The sequence below is a fragment of the Phacochoerus africanus genome, chromosome 2 (assembly GCF_016906955.1).
Source record: "Phacochoerus africanus isolate WHEZ1 chromosome 2, ROS_Pafr_v1, whole genome shotgun sequence".
Lineage (NCBI taxonomy): Eukaryota > Metazoa > Chordata > Mammalia > Artiodactyla > Suidae > Phacochoerus > Phacochoerus africanus.
Genome location: NC_062545.1, coordinates 200,996,196 through 201,009,145, shown reverse-complemented (window position 1 = coordinate 201,009,145; position 12,950 = coordinate 200,996,196). Strand labels below are relative to the sequence as shown.

Below are 12,950 nucleotides of genomic sequence, written 5' to 3'. Positions count from 1 at the left end.
GTACCACACTGTCTTGATGACTGTGGCTTTGTAATATTGTATGCCTTCATTTTAAACTCTATTTTGTCTGATACGAGTATTGCAACTTCTGCTTTCCTGTCTTGTCCATTGGCATGAACTATCTTTTCCCATCCCCTCACTTTCAATCTATGTGTGTCCTTTGCCCTAAGGTGAGTTTCTTATAGATGGCAGATTGAAGGTTTTTGCTTTTTTTATCTAATCTGCCACTCTGGGTCTTTTGATTGGAGCATTCAGTCCATTGACATTTAAGGTGATTATTGATAGATATGTATTTATTGCCCTTTTAAACCTTGTTTTCCAGTTGATTCTATGTTTTTTCTTCCTTCCTTTTTTTGGTTGGATGGTTTCTATTTATTTTATGCTCGAGTACTTTTCTTTTCAGTTTTTGTGACTGTAATGTTTGTTTTTGATTTGTGGTTGCCCTATTTTTTAAGTATGTTAACCTCTTCTTATATCTGCTTGTTTTAGCCTGAGAGTCTTATAGGGTCAAACACATTATTAAAAAAAAATGTATTTGTGTTTTCTTACTTTCCTTCCCTACATTTTATGATTTTGTAGTCATTTTTAAATATCTTCATGTGTATCCTTTTGCTGTTCCTTTTGTTTATGATTGCTTTTAGAGTAGTTTTTTCCCCCCTCTTTTAGATCTATATGCTGGCTTATTTAAAAGATTCCTTTCAAATTGTGGTTTCCTCCATTCTATTTCTTCTTTTTGTTTAGAGAATCCATTTCAGTATTTCTTTTAGAGTGGATTTGGTATTGGAGTACCGTTTTAGCTTTTGTTCATTGGAGAAATTCTTTATTTTCCCTTCAATTTTAAATGATATTCTTGATGGATAGAGTATTCTAGGTTGCAAATTTTTTCCTTTCAGCAATTTAAATATATCTTGCCACTCCCTTGTGGACTTTAGTGTTTCTGTAGAGAAATCAGGTGATAGCCTTATGGGGGTTTCCTTATAATTAATGCTTTTTTTTTTCTTTTGCTGGCCTTAGAATCCTTCTTTATCTTTAACTTTTACTATTTTTATTATAATATGTCTTGGTGGGGCCTATTTGGATTCAACTTGTTTGGGGCTCTCTGTGCTTCCTGTATCTTGATGTTAGTTTCCTTTAGATTTGGAAAATTTTCAGACATAATTTCCTCAAATATATTTTCAACCACCTTTTCTTTTTCTTCTCCTGGAATTCCTATTATGCATATTGGCCAGCTTTATATTATCCCAGAGATCTCTTATATTGCTTTTGTGTTTTTCATTTGGTTTTCTGTCTGCTGTCCTGATTGGGTGATTTCCATTATTGTACCTTCCAAGTCACTAATTCGTTTCTCTGCATTATTCATTCTGCTCTTTAGTGCCTTTTGCTCAGTTTGCATCTCTTCAAATTTTTCTATGTTCCTCCTTATATTTTCTAGTTCCTTTCTAAAGGAATCTGCATTACTCTTCATATCTGCTCTTAATTCCTTGATGTTCAGCCTTAATTCCTTCAGTATTTTCACTACCTCCCTTTTGAACTTAGTGTCTGTCAGACTGCAGAGGTCTGTTTTATTGTTTGCTGCTTCACGTCAATTAAAAATATGGAATGCTTCATGAATTTGTGTCCCATCCTCACACAGGGGCCATGCTAATCTTCTCTGTATCGTTCCAATTTTAGTATATGTGCTGCTGAAGCAAGCACTAAGATTCTTTTTTAAAAAGTTAAAAAAAAACTTCTGCTAGGCTGTTCAGAAAAATCTCCCAGTTCTGACCCTAAATAAGGCATATTCTAGATGTAAATTTGTGATAGAATAAAGAGAATATCTCTGCTTTCAAAGTACTCAGAAGCCAATACACTACAATTTCACACTTTGCATATATTTGAAATCATTAGGCTACTAAATCAGAGTAGATAATTTTAATTCTTTTGTCTCTTTCTTATTCTTACTAGTTTTATTTATCCTTTTCTTTATAACCTCTCAGAATTAAAACTCCCTTGTATCTAGGATTTTAACTCTTTTTTATTTGGTATTAACTAACTAGACCACCTTTATTGGGATTGAGAGTAAAATCCTCATAAACAATTACTCTTTTATGAAAAGAATGCCAGGTAGAAAGTTCCTGCTTCCATTGCATTCTGTTCAAGTATGACTTTCTCAAGCTAGTGAACTCTATTAATTATTTGATACCTTTGCATATCTGGTAGTCCTTTCATGTGAGGATATCATGTTAACTTGTGTTTTATTTTGACATAGTGTACTTTTTTTTCCTTTATCTTTGTTTTGGACACTAAGATGGATAGATTGTTCATGTTAATATTTTGTCGAATTTGGAGATTCCAATGCAATAATAAAAAGTATGGACAATGATGGAATGTCCATGGTCATTTTTATTAAATCTCACAGATTACTATGTAAGGTCAAAAATGCCAATTCTTCACAAATTAATTTATAGACTTGATGAAATTATCCTTAAATCTCAATACCACTATTTGGAACTGATGAAATTATATTAAAATTCATAAAGAAGAGGGAAAAGGAAGAAGAGCTAAGATTATATTGACCAAAAAAGTAGCAGGAGTTCCTGTTGTGGCTTAGTGGAAATGGATCTGACTAGTATCCATGAGGATGCAGTTTCGATCCCTGGCTTCACTCAGTGGGTGTGAGCTGTGGTGTAGGTCACAGACTTGGCTTGAATCTGGTGTGGCTGTGGCATAGGCCAGTGGATGTAGCTCCGATTCAACCCCTAGCCTGGGAAACTTTGTATGCCACAGGTGAGGCCCTAAAAAGACCAAAAAAAAAAAAAAGTAATAGGTAGAAGTCTTGATATATTAAGCAATTTAAAAATTACATTAATTAGAAGTTCCCATCGTGGTGCAGAGGAAAAAAACCAACTAGGAACCATGAGGTTTTGGGTTCCATCCCTGGCATCGCTCAGTGGGTTAAGGATCTGGTGTTGCTGTGAACTGTGGTGTAGGCTGCAGATGCAGCTTGGATCTGGTGTTGCTGTGGCTGTGGAATAGGCCCGCAGCTGTAGCTCTGGTTAGACCTCTAGCTGGGGAACCTCCGTATGCTACAGGTGTAGCCCTAAAAAGCAAAAAGACAAAAAAAAATTACATTAATCATGGGTTAAAAACCGTATTGTAAGTTAATCTAATTTATGGATAATTATGTGAAATTTTGATTAGGATGTATATGGATATAATATTCAAATACTATCTATCTAGCTACCTACCTACTTTATTCTATCTAATCCTAATTCTAATATTCAAATTTGTCTCTATCCATTTATCTTTACCCAAAGTACATTTGGAATATTAGCATGAAAATATGCAGGAACCATATAAAAGGATCTAAGAATTTTATTGAGTGGTATAAAACATGGTTAAATTATGGGAAAATGCTTTCAGGATAATATAAATTTCCTTTATTATATCTTGTTGTATACTGCCTAGCACATAAAGGATGTATTCAATAAATGTTTCTTAAAGGAATGAATATTAAAAAGTTTGTGGTAGTTTGTAATCAGTTATTGGAAGGATTATACTAGCATGAGATATAATCAAAATAAATATTAATATATAGAAAGTAATTGTTGGGTAGTTGGGGAAAATATTTCATCTTAGTTACCTGGTAAGTATATATTTGGATGAGGTGGAGAAATATAGGTGAGAAAAAACTTCAAGTTTGTTACATTATGTGTTGGTGAATAAGTAGAAAAAACATAAGAAAATAGTAGCTTTTATCATCTATGTTCAGGCCCTGGATTAGATACTTTTTGTATATTCTCATTGTTTGGTAGCCAGGGCAATATCAGCTAGGAAAAATTTGCTATCTCAATCATTACATTCAAAGTAATATGAAATTGGAAAGAAATGCAGATTTATAAAGGAGAGAAACTTAAGAGTGAAATTTAATGACTGTTCCCCTGGCATATGATTCATCAAAAATTCTTTCCAGTGTAATTACTCATGAATATGGGAAGTCAACTGCAATTTATTCCCAGGAATCAATCAGTCCTTTTCTTGCTAGATCGATCCCTCATGGGTTTCTGATCACTATGCCTGGATTTGGATCAGTGATGCAGAGTGCATTCATTATTCATTCATTTATTCCATTGATAAATATTTATGAAGTGCCTACTAAGTAACACAATAGTGCTAGGTGCTGCTGATTTAACAGGAAACAAGACCTGGTTTCTGCTTTTTCAAGAAGAGAGACTGGGAAGTCGTGAGGGGACACATTTTGATATGTCTAGAGAATATGGTATAACAACTGTGTAGTAGTTGGAGAAGTTGTGTGTGTAGATCCTTAAATGTATGTAGAGTACATACAATTTAAGTTTAAGGAGGTGAGACAAAATCCTAAGAGAAGCATGCCACTACTGAGAGTTTTTTAAGCAATGGAAGTTCATATTGATGTTTTAGGAAGATGACTTCATCTGTATTGCTAAGGAGATTGGAGGCTTTTGAAGTAATTCAGATAGCAGAGGGTATAGGTTTTGTAGGGCCCACAGGTTATATATTTTGGGATTCTCTTTAAGAAAAAGAATTAAAAAATTTGAATACAAAAATTAGATACAAGGCTCTAGAAGGAGCCTTAAGACTCATGAGTCTTCCTCTAAATTCATCTCTAGTTCTAGAGGAATGATTGTGGTGGTCTCAACTATGCTAGTGAGAGTGAAGATGAAGAGAATAGAATGAATGAGGAAATTTGAAAGACTTGTGATTAGATGTACAAGATGTGAAGAGGGTTTATCAAAGATGATGCTTAATTTTCTGGCCTGAGCAATCAGTTGGGTAGATGAAGGGTCTGTTTACTGAGATAGAAAACACAGGAGGAGTGGATTTGGTGGCAATATAAGTTAAATTTTGTACCCATGTCACGTTGAAGTGACTGAAACATTTAGGTGTAAAGCTCAAGATAGTTGAAATTATCCTGCTCTGATGTGGCAGTTTGGGCAACTTGTGTGATTATTATCCTGAGGATGAACATAATGCCTCATCAAATGTGGTTCCTAATGTAGATGTAGATTTAAAACTGCATAAAAAATTGTTAAATGATCAGGAGTTGCCTGGTGGTTCAGTAGGTTAAGGATCTGGCATTGTCACTGCTGTGGCTTAGGTCATTGCTATAGCACAGGTTTGATCCCAGGCCTGGGAATTTCTGCATGCCATTGGCTTGGCCAAAACAAAGTTAAATGATCATTGTCTTGCAGCACATTGGCTAGGTCTGAAAACTAATGCTGGATTATATAAGACTCCAACTGTTTTTCTCACCTTTAATGTGAGAAAAGACTTGTGATTTAATGTGATGCCTTTTAGGATGATTTTTTTTCCTCTTGGTTCCTAGCCTTGTAATCTGGGGCATGTGCTACTTAGCTAGCAAGTTACCCAATAGGATTTCATTTCTCTGGGGATGATGAATTTTTGGTTGTGTGCATAGGGTTTCTCTAATATAGGTCAATGTCTGAGCTCCCTTTGATTGTTAATCCATAGTCTTGAACTGATTATGCAACCCACTGAGGACCTGCTAAATATGATGTTTTAAATTGCACCAGCAATTTTCCTTCCTCATTGTCCTTTAATTTGAAAATGGAAGAACAATTTTTTCTTACACTTTTCATGGAAATAAAGAAAAATATGACTTTTAAAGGAAATAAAAATCCCCCTACTAGGAAAGTTTTAGGCAGTTGTCAAATGACTTAATACAGTAGATAATAATAGAGACTGCTTTGCAACCTAAAATACAGCAGTTTCTACTGTGAACACTGTAATTACTATTTACAGCTAGATTATAGGGAAATCTGTGGGTGTCACAGAATTCAGTTTCAGAATTATGGAAACTCTGTTTGCATAATTAAAGGGCTAGTTAGTAAATTCCCTCCTATTTTTAACCTATTTAAGTAGATCATATATGTGCTAATATTTCTTTGCTAACTATGGTGAAGGAGATAACCAACTTTAAATCTTCTATTGCTGAATAATACCCATAATAACTGTGTAATATATGGTTCATAATTAGTGAATATGCCAAGGTTTTTCCAGAAGTGCATTAGATATGGCATAGATACAAATTTCTGCTTCATTAAATGACTTTATAGACTGTATTTTGCTGCTTTTGCATATGTGATTTCTTTTTCCCTGTTTGATAGCAGGATTACTTTACAGCTTCTTAATGAGGCTACCTTTTTTTTTATTGGAATCTTTTCTGAAGTTTTATTGAAGCTTTTGGTGACCTATTTCTAATGATTTTAGAGTTCTAAATTTTTTTCTCCCTTATTTAAGTAGCTTTAACTTATGTTTGATTAGTGACTTTGGAAGTAGATTCACAATCTAATTTTAGGAAGGAAATCTTTTCTTACAGGAGAAGCAAATTCAAAAATAACCTTTCACATCACAGGATGCCTATGAATTATGGAAATGGCTCACATTCCCACACCACTTATTAGGTGAAGAGGGTGAAAATCAGAGATGACTCTTCATAGTTGCATTTTGTTCTCAGTTGCATTTGTACAGGCAAGTTTCTCTTTAATGTCCTCTTTAATAAACACGGAGGAGTCAGATGAATATGTTTACTGGTTGGTCTGAGAAGTAAATGTGATATAATATAAAACAATCTAATTTTATAGCCCTAGAGAAGCACAGATAAGATGCCGGTTTTGGATGTTTGTGGAATGGGTGGGAATTTGGCAAGCGTTCAAGTGCCCATACTCAAGGTAGTTTAGAATGCCTATTTGAAGTTTAGAGTATGACTTAAATATACTTAATCAAGAAATATACTGATGACTGAATTGGGCCCTGAAAGGTGAGTAGGATTTCACTTACCACAGAATGTGGGAGAAGGCTATTCAACCATAATAGAGTCAGGAGCATTAATCCATATTATCATTTTTTTCCAGTTAAAGTAATTTTTATTTTAATTTCAAAGAAACACATACTGTTTACAAAACTGAAACTATTCAAAAATATGTAAAGTAAAAAGCAAATAGCCACTCCATGCTCTTTGTTTTCCTTTCTATCCCCAGCCCCTATCCATATCTCCCTCTGCATGTTTGATGTTAGTTCTCTGAGGCTTTTCTTATGCATTTACCATTTAAATCGCTCTCTCTGTGTGTGATTGGCTTCATTGTTGTATAATTTCTTTACTTAATATGCCCTATCAACTCTTTCATGTTACTGCATTTCATCTACTCTATTTTTTAAAAAAATTACCTATCAGTCTAGTATGAAATAACCATAATTTATTTAACCATTTCAGCATATAGGCTATTTGTAATTTTTCTACATTACAAAAATGCTGCAATGAGTATCTGCAGCTATGGTCTCCTTATTTATTCCCTCGCATCTTGTTCTCTCTCTTTCTCTCTCCCCTCCCTCCCTTCTTCCCTTCATCTATCTAAACTGTATCCTTGTATCATGTGTATTTCTGTAAGATAGATCCTAGAAGTGGAATTGTTACGTCAAGCTATATGAGAGAAAATACCATGTTTCTTCCATGATATGTAGCACCTTTTAGAAATATATGAAACATTAGTATATTCAAGGCATACGTAACAAATAAAGGATAGCTGAATAAACTAATATAAATTCAACTAATCAAATATTAATTATTTGAGACTAATAACACATAATTGAAGTAATTATATATGGAAATGGAATATGTAATTTAATAAATTTAATTAATAATTAAATATCAATTATTAATTAAATTTATTGATATAAATTTATTTGTCCTTAGAGAATAAAGCAGTATGTACTATAGTTAAGACTTGAAGGTCTTTAATAACATTTACTTAAATAGGAAAAGACAGATTTATATTTTCAAATATTAGAACAAATAAATTTCATGTGAATAGGAAAGACCAAACAAAGCATAATATTGGTCACCTTGACATTATTAAATTGATCATGCAAGAGGTTCTCACCAGAATGTAAGTGGATGGAAATCTAAAGACATCTGTAACTTGGATCCTGTGTCCAGATACAAAGTTCTCTCAAAGTGTCTGAGGACTTCCCTGAACATCACATAGGGGAGGTGCTGGATATCTGGTTCAGGGTGTTCTAAGACTCAGAAGGGATTCTAAACTGCTCAGGGTAGGGGTAAACATTGAAGCATTTATCTTTATCTGCCTAGGAAGCTTTTATCTTATCTGTCTAGGACATTTCTATCTCCATACTAACACTTTATTATTGAATTATCCTTATTACCCTTATTATCCATCTTTAACAATTTAACTCAGACTTACATCTCTAACAGGAAAGCTTTTTTTGTTTTGTTTTGTTTTTTTAAATCCCTTTCCCAATCTCCATTCTATGCCTTCTCTGTGCTCATAAATTCTGGGAATGGTGGCATCACCATATCATCATTATCATCTTCATCATCACCATAGCTGACATCATCATCTGGTGCTAATATTTATTTAAATTGCTATATGGCAGATACTGCTAAATAACTTATATGGATTATCCCATGTAATTATTTTGATAAAATAGGTGATATAGGTGTTCCAAATTTAGAGATGCCATATAGCATATTGTTTATAATCTTTTTAACTTGTCTTCTCTAAACTGTGAGTTTGTTGAGGAATTAGTGAATATCTTTTATCTTTTATCTCTGTATCCCTGGCAGTAAGAATAATGCTGATAGATGTGGCCATACTCCAAATATTTGAATGCATCTTGGTTGAGTCTAGGTTGATCTAATTTCTCAGTGTGGCTCTGATATGGTCATTTTTAAATAAAGTGGTGGTTTGATTCCTATCATGCAACCAGTATATTTCTGGAACAATATTTTATTTTATTTTATTTTTTTTGTCTTTGTTGTTGTTGTTGTTGTTGCTATTTCTGGGCCGCTGCTGCGGCATATGGAGGTTCCCAGGCTAGGGGTCAAATCGGAGCTGCAGCCACCGGCCTACGCCAGAGCCACAGCAACGCGGGATCTGAGCCGCGTCTGCGACCTACACCACAGCTCACGGCAACGCCGGATTGTTAACCCACTGAGCAAGGGCAGGGACCGAACCCGCAACCTCATGGTTCCTAGTCGGATTCGTTAACCACTGCGCCACGACGGGAACTCCCCATGGAACAATATTTTATACAATTCATGAAAATATTTGTTAAATTGGAATAAAATCCCCCTTGGGTTTTAGTTCTCTGTTCTGTATGTGTTTAATTCATACTGGATGAAAGACTGGTAATCACAGATTCTGCTATTGGAGAAAATGGGATAAAAGACTTCTTGGAAAATAGTCACAGTTTTTCAACTTGAAAATTAAATTATAGTTTAGATTTGCTATCTTGCCCCCATTAACTTCTTGCCCTCTTTGGCTTTCTGAGCCCTCCAGGTATCAGATTTCCTGTGGCCCTGTATAACAGACTATTGATCACCCTTTCTGCCTTGTCACCCTTACCTCTCAGTACAAATTGGTCTGTGTCAATTGGAGGGGGAAAATAATTAATTTACGCTCACATTGAAATTAGATGCATTCTAAAAAGAGACAGTCGCCTAAGCTCTACCAATATTGGGGTATGACTTCCTGAGCTAACATTCTGTGGTAGTAGAAACATAGGGAAATGTATTTTTTTGTGTGCATCTGGGTGTACTGGGGTGGGAAAAATTGGAAGCTACCCTAAAATAAATTCTAGTAGTGACCTTTCTAAAGTTTTTACACAATTTTAATCACATTTTGGGTCAAAGTTGAACTTATTCATTCTTAAAATACTGGAAAGTTTTTCAAAACTTTGAAAACAGTATATAAGATACAAGATGACTAGACAGCAGAAAAGTCTTTCCTATTATAACTACATGTTGTTTTTTCCTTTCAGTATCTAAAAACATATGTTCATAAGTCACTTTCTTCTAGTTGTAGCCTTGGGAATATCACTGCTTTAGAATCAAAGATGTTATTATGAAATAAAGTTCCAGTAGCTTGGAACTATTTATAATATGCTTATAGACAAGTGCTTGTCTCTACTACTTATAGCTCTACTTTCATGTTAAATAATATATTTGAATCAGTGAATTGGGAATTTTTCCAAGCAGAGTGATAGGAGCCTTTAAGAGATAGACAAGGTCGGTCGTTCCACTTCTCTGCTGGACTTACAGAATGCTTGTCAGTTAACGCAATACAGGTAAGTTAACATGCAATAAAATTTCTAGAAAAAGTGGTATTTATTCCTAACACTGGTAGAGAGAAGTGAATAATTGTAATTCTTCCTGCATGTTTACTTCTTAATTCATTCTGATCATAGCACTGAAAACATTTTTAAAGGATAATGGATGTACCATGCTCCAGAACCTGGTAGCAATCCCCTAAACATTATGCTTGTGGTGAATCCCTAATGTTTATAATACTCCCTGAGAGTGATGTGGGGGAGGATTTGGGCTCATTATTGAAAAGCAATAACTTGTGCATTGGGAGTCCTCTGTTGTTTTTGGTCTTGTACCTAAGTTATGTTTGTCTTAGCAAATTCTTGGCTTAATGACCTTTCATTCCTCAACTAACATAAATAGTAAGGACTATATTATTGGTTAACTCTTTCAGAAGGGAGGAAAATAATGGATAGATGCATTGTCTTAGATGGGTGGCTTACTGATTTGAGTAAAAGATATGTCACAAACAATTCTAGGGCTTTTTCATCGCTGACACTCATAGATTACTTAAAAGGCACTCAAAAACATATTTTAAACATGAAGTAACTTGTATTAAGATCTTAATCAGTTCAGGTGACCTTCAGGAATAATTTACTTTAGGTCTGATATCTTCCTAGGTGTGATAAAAACCTGCATAAAATTGGCAAATTCAATCACTAATACAGGTATTTTTAAACTATATAAATTAATTCAAGAGAGTCCTTGAGAACTTGCTGTCTGTCAGGCACATTGAGGGTAACTGAAATAAAGAAAACTTGGTGCTTGACCATAGACATTATTAAAGTACACAAGCTGGATAAATTTTTTTTTTTGGCCATCTTTTTAGGGCCACACATGCAGCATATGGAAGTTCCCAGGCTAGGGGCTGAATCAGAGCTACAGCTGCCGGCCTACACCACAGCCACAGCAACACCAGATCCGAGCCAAGTCTGTAACTTATACCACATCTCATGGCAACGCTGGATCCATAACCACTGAGTGAAGTCAGTGATTGAACCCACGTCCTCACGGATATTAGTTGGGTTTGCTACCACTGAGCCACAATGGGAACTCGCTGGATAAATCTTACTTGAAGGAAAGAATTCTAGGTAAGCCTTCTTCTTCTTCTACTTTTTTTTTTTAAATAGAAGATTCAGAGATAGAAGAAAGCTTATAAAGAGACTATTATAGGCTTTATAGCTACCAGAAAGGAGAAAAATAAATGTAAATTTTGCACAATTTTCCTATGATAGGTGAGTTGGATTTGAGTAAGTTAACATTATATGACATTATGCTGCCTGAGAAATACTGGGTTGTACATTCTAATCAACTAAGTAGCAGTGTTATAAAGAGGTCCTTCGGCTTGATGGGTTGATTTCATCTTCTCTGAACCATTGTCATCTTTTTTTGGGGGCCAACATAGCCTGCCAGTGATAGGATACAGCACACTAAATCTAATCTAGGATTTGTGCCTAAATGTGGGAGTAAAGGAATTCTTTTTTAAAAATACGGATGAGAAGGTGTTTGATTTAACAATTTCTGGAGGAAGACGTCAACTGATAATTTGAAACTACCTAATCAGTTTGGCTGTTCTTTTTTTTTTTTTTTAATGCTTTAGATAATCGTATTAAATGATACAAAACGTATCTAACCATCTGGATACTAAAATGAGAAAGGTCAATATGTTGGTCTTATCCTTATGGGTCAACTAATATAGATTGGTAACATGTCCTCAAAGCTGCCTTCAGGCAGTTTATGCATATTGATCAACTTTTTGGCTAACAGTGCATTCAAATGACAATCCTAGAAGGCTGGATTACAAAGGAAAAAGAAGAATGTAAATCCAACAGCTTTTATGTAGAAGTTTAAACTATAAAAGAATATTAATTTTTTGGATTAAAGGGAGAGGAATTTTAAAATGTCATAGCCTGTAGAAATTTGTGAGTTTGTGAACCCAGTATAAAATATTGTAATGAACATTTATTTATACATTTACACAGGTAGTATAGATATCTCCAAATGGTGAAGAAAGGAACTTTGTCATTTCTATCTTGGTCTCAAGCACTTGGCCCATGAGGGTGCTTAGTAAATGTTGTTATTTCTATCTTGGTCTCCAGTGCCTGGCCCATGAGGGTGCTTAGTAAGTGTTGAATGATCAGATGAATGAATGAAGTCTGGTTTGATTTAAGTCTCAATAAATTTCATATATAAATAAGATTAGCTGTGTTCTTGAAGAGGAAAGACCAAGGAACACATTAATTGAAGTTCTCTTTGTTTGCCATCTTTTTAATTAACTGAAATCAGCATGATTCCTTGTCCCCTTGAACAATTGCTGGCATGTATTAGTGCTAATTACTTATATGAGTGAATGAAAGCTCTAGTGAGACTGGACATTTTCACCATTTCCATTCACTGTACTCTAAATCCTCCCTTATTATCTATATTCAAGTTCCCCATTTTCTATGAAGGCATAGTTATTCATATTCTTTAACTCACAGTGGTTATCTTTGAACCTTGGCATGTACTAGCCTTATAACTTATTTGGCTTTACATTTTTTATTGTAATCTAGAAGTGACAGAAATGTACTTTTATCCACTTCATGGGAATTTATCATGAAGACAAATTAAAAAACATTAGGCAAAAGTCTTTTGGAAGATGCTCACTGCATTGCCATTTTTAAGAGTAAAGCTGCTGTGTCCTGCTTTACCAGTTTGAGTACAAAATAAGGTCATATTTCCTTTAAACATTCACATCCAATGAATCCAAGCTGTGGTGCTGCTTTCTCTTCCAAGAGTTCCTCTCCCAAGTTAATAAGTTCAAGGT

General features: G+C 34.5%; 1 non-coding gene across 1 annotated transcript; it reads right to left on the bottom strand.

Annotated features, from left to right (window-relative positions):
• Positions 1-1,588: 1,588 nt before the first annotated feature.
• On the bottom strand, positions 1,589-1,695 carry LOC125121632 (U6 spliceosomal RNA). Its single transcript, XR_007133520.1, has one exon. It is a non-coding gene; the product is annotated as a U6 spliceosomal RNA (small nuclear RNA).
• Positions 1,696-12,950: the final 11,255 nt, after the last annotated feature.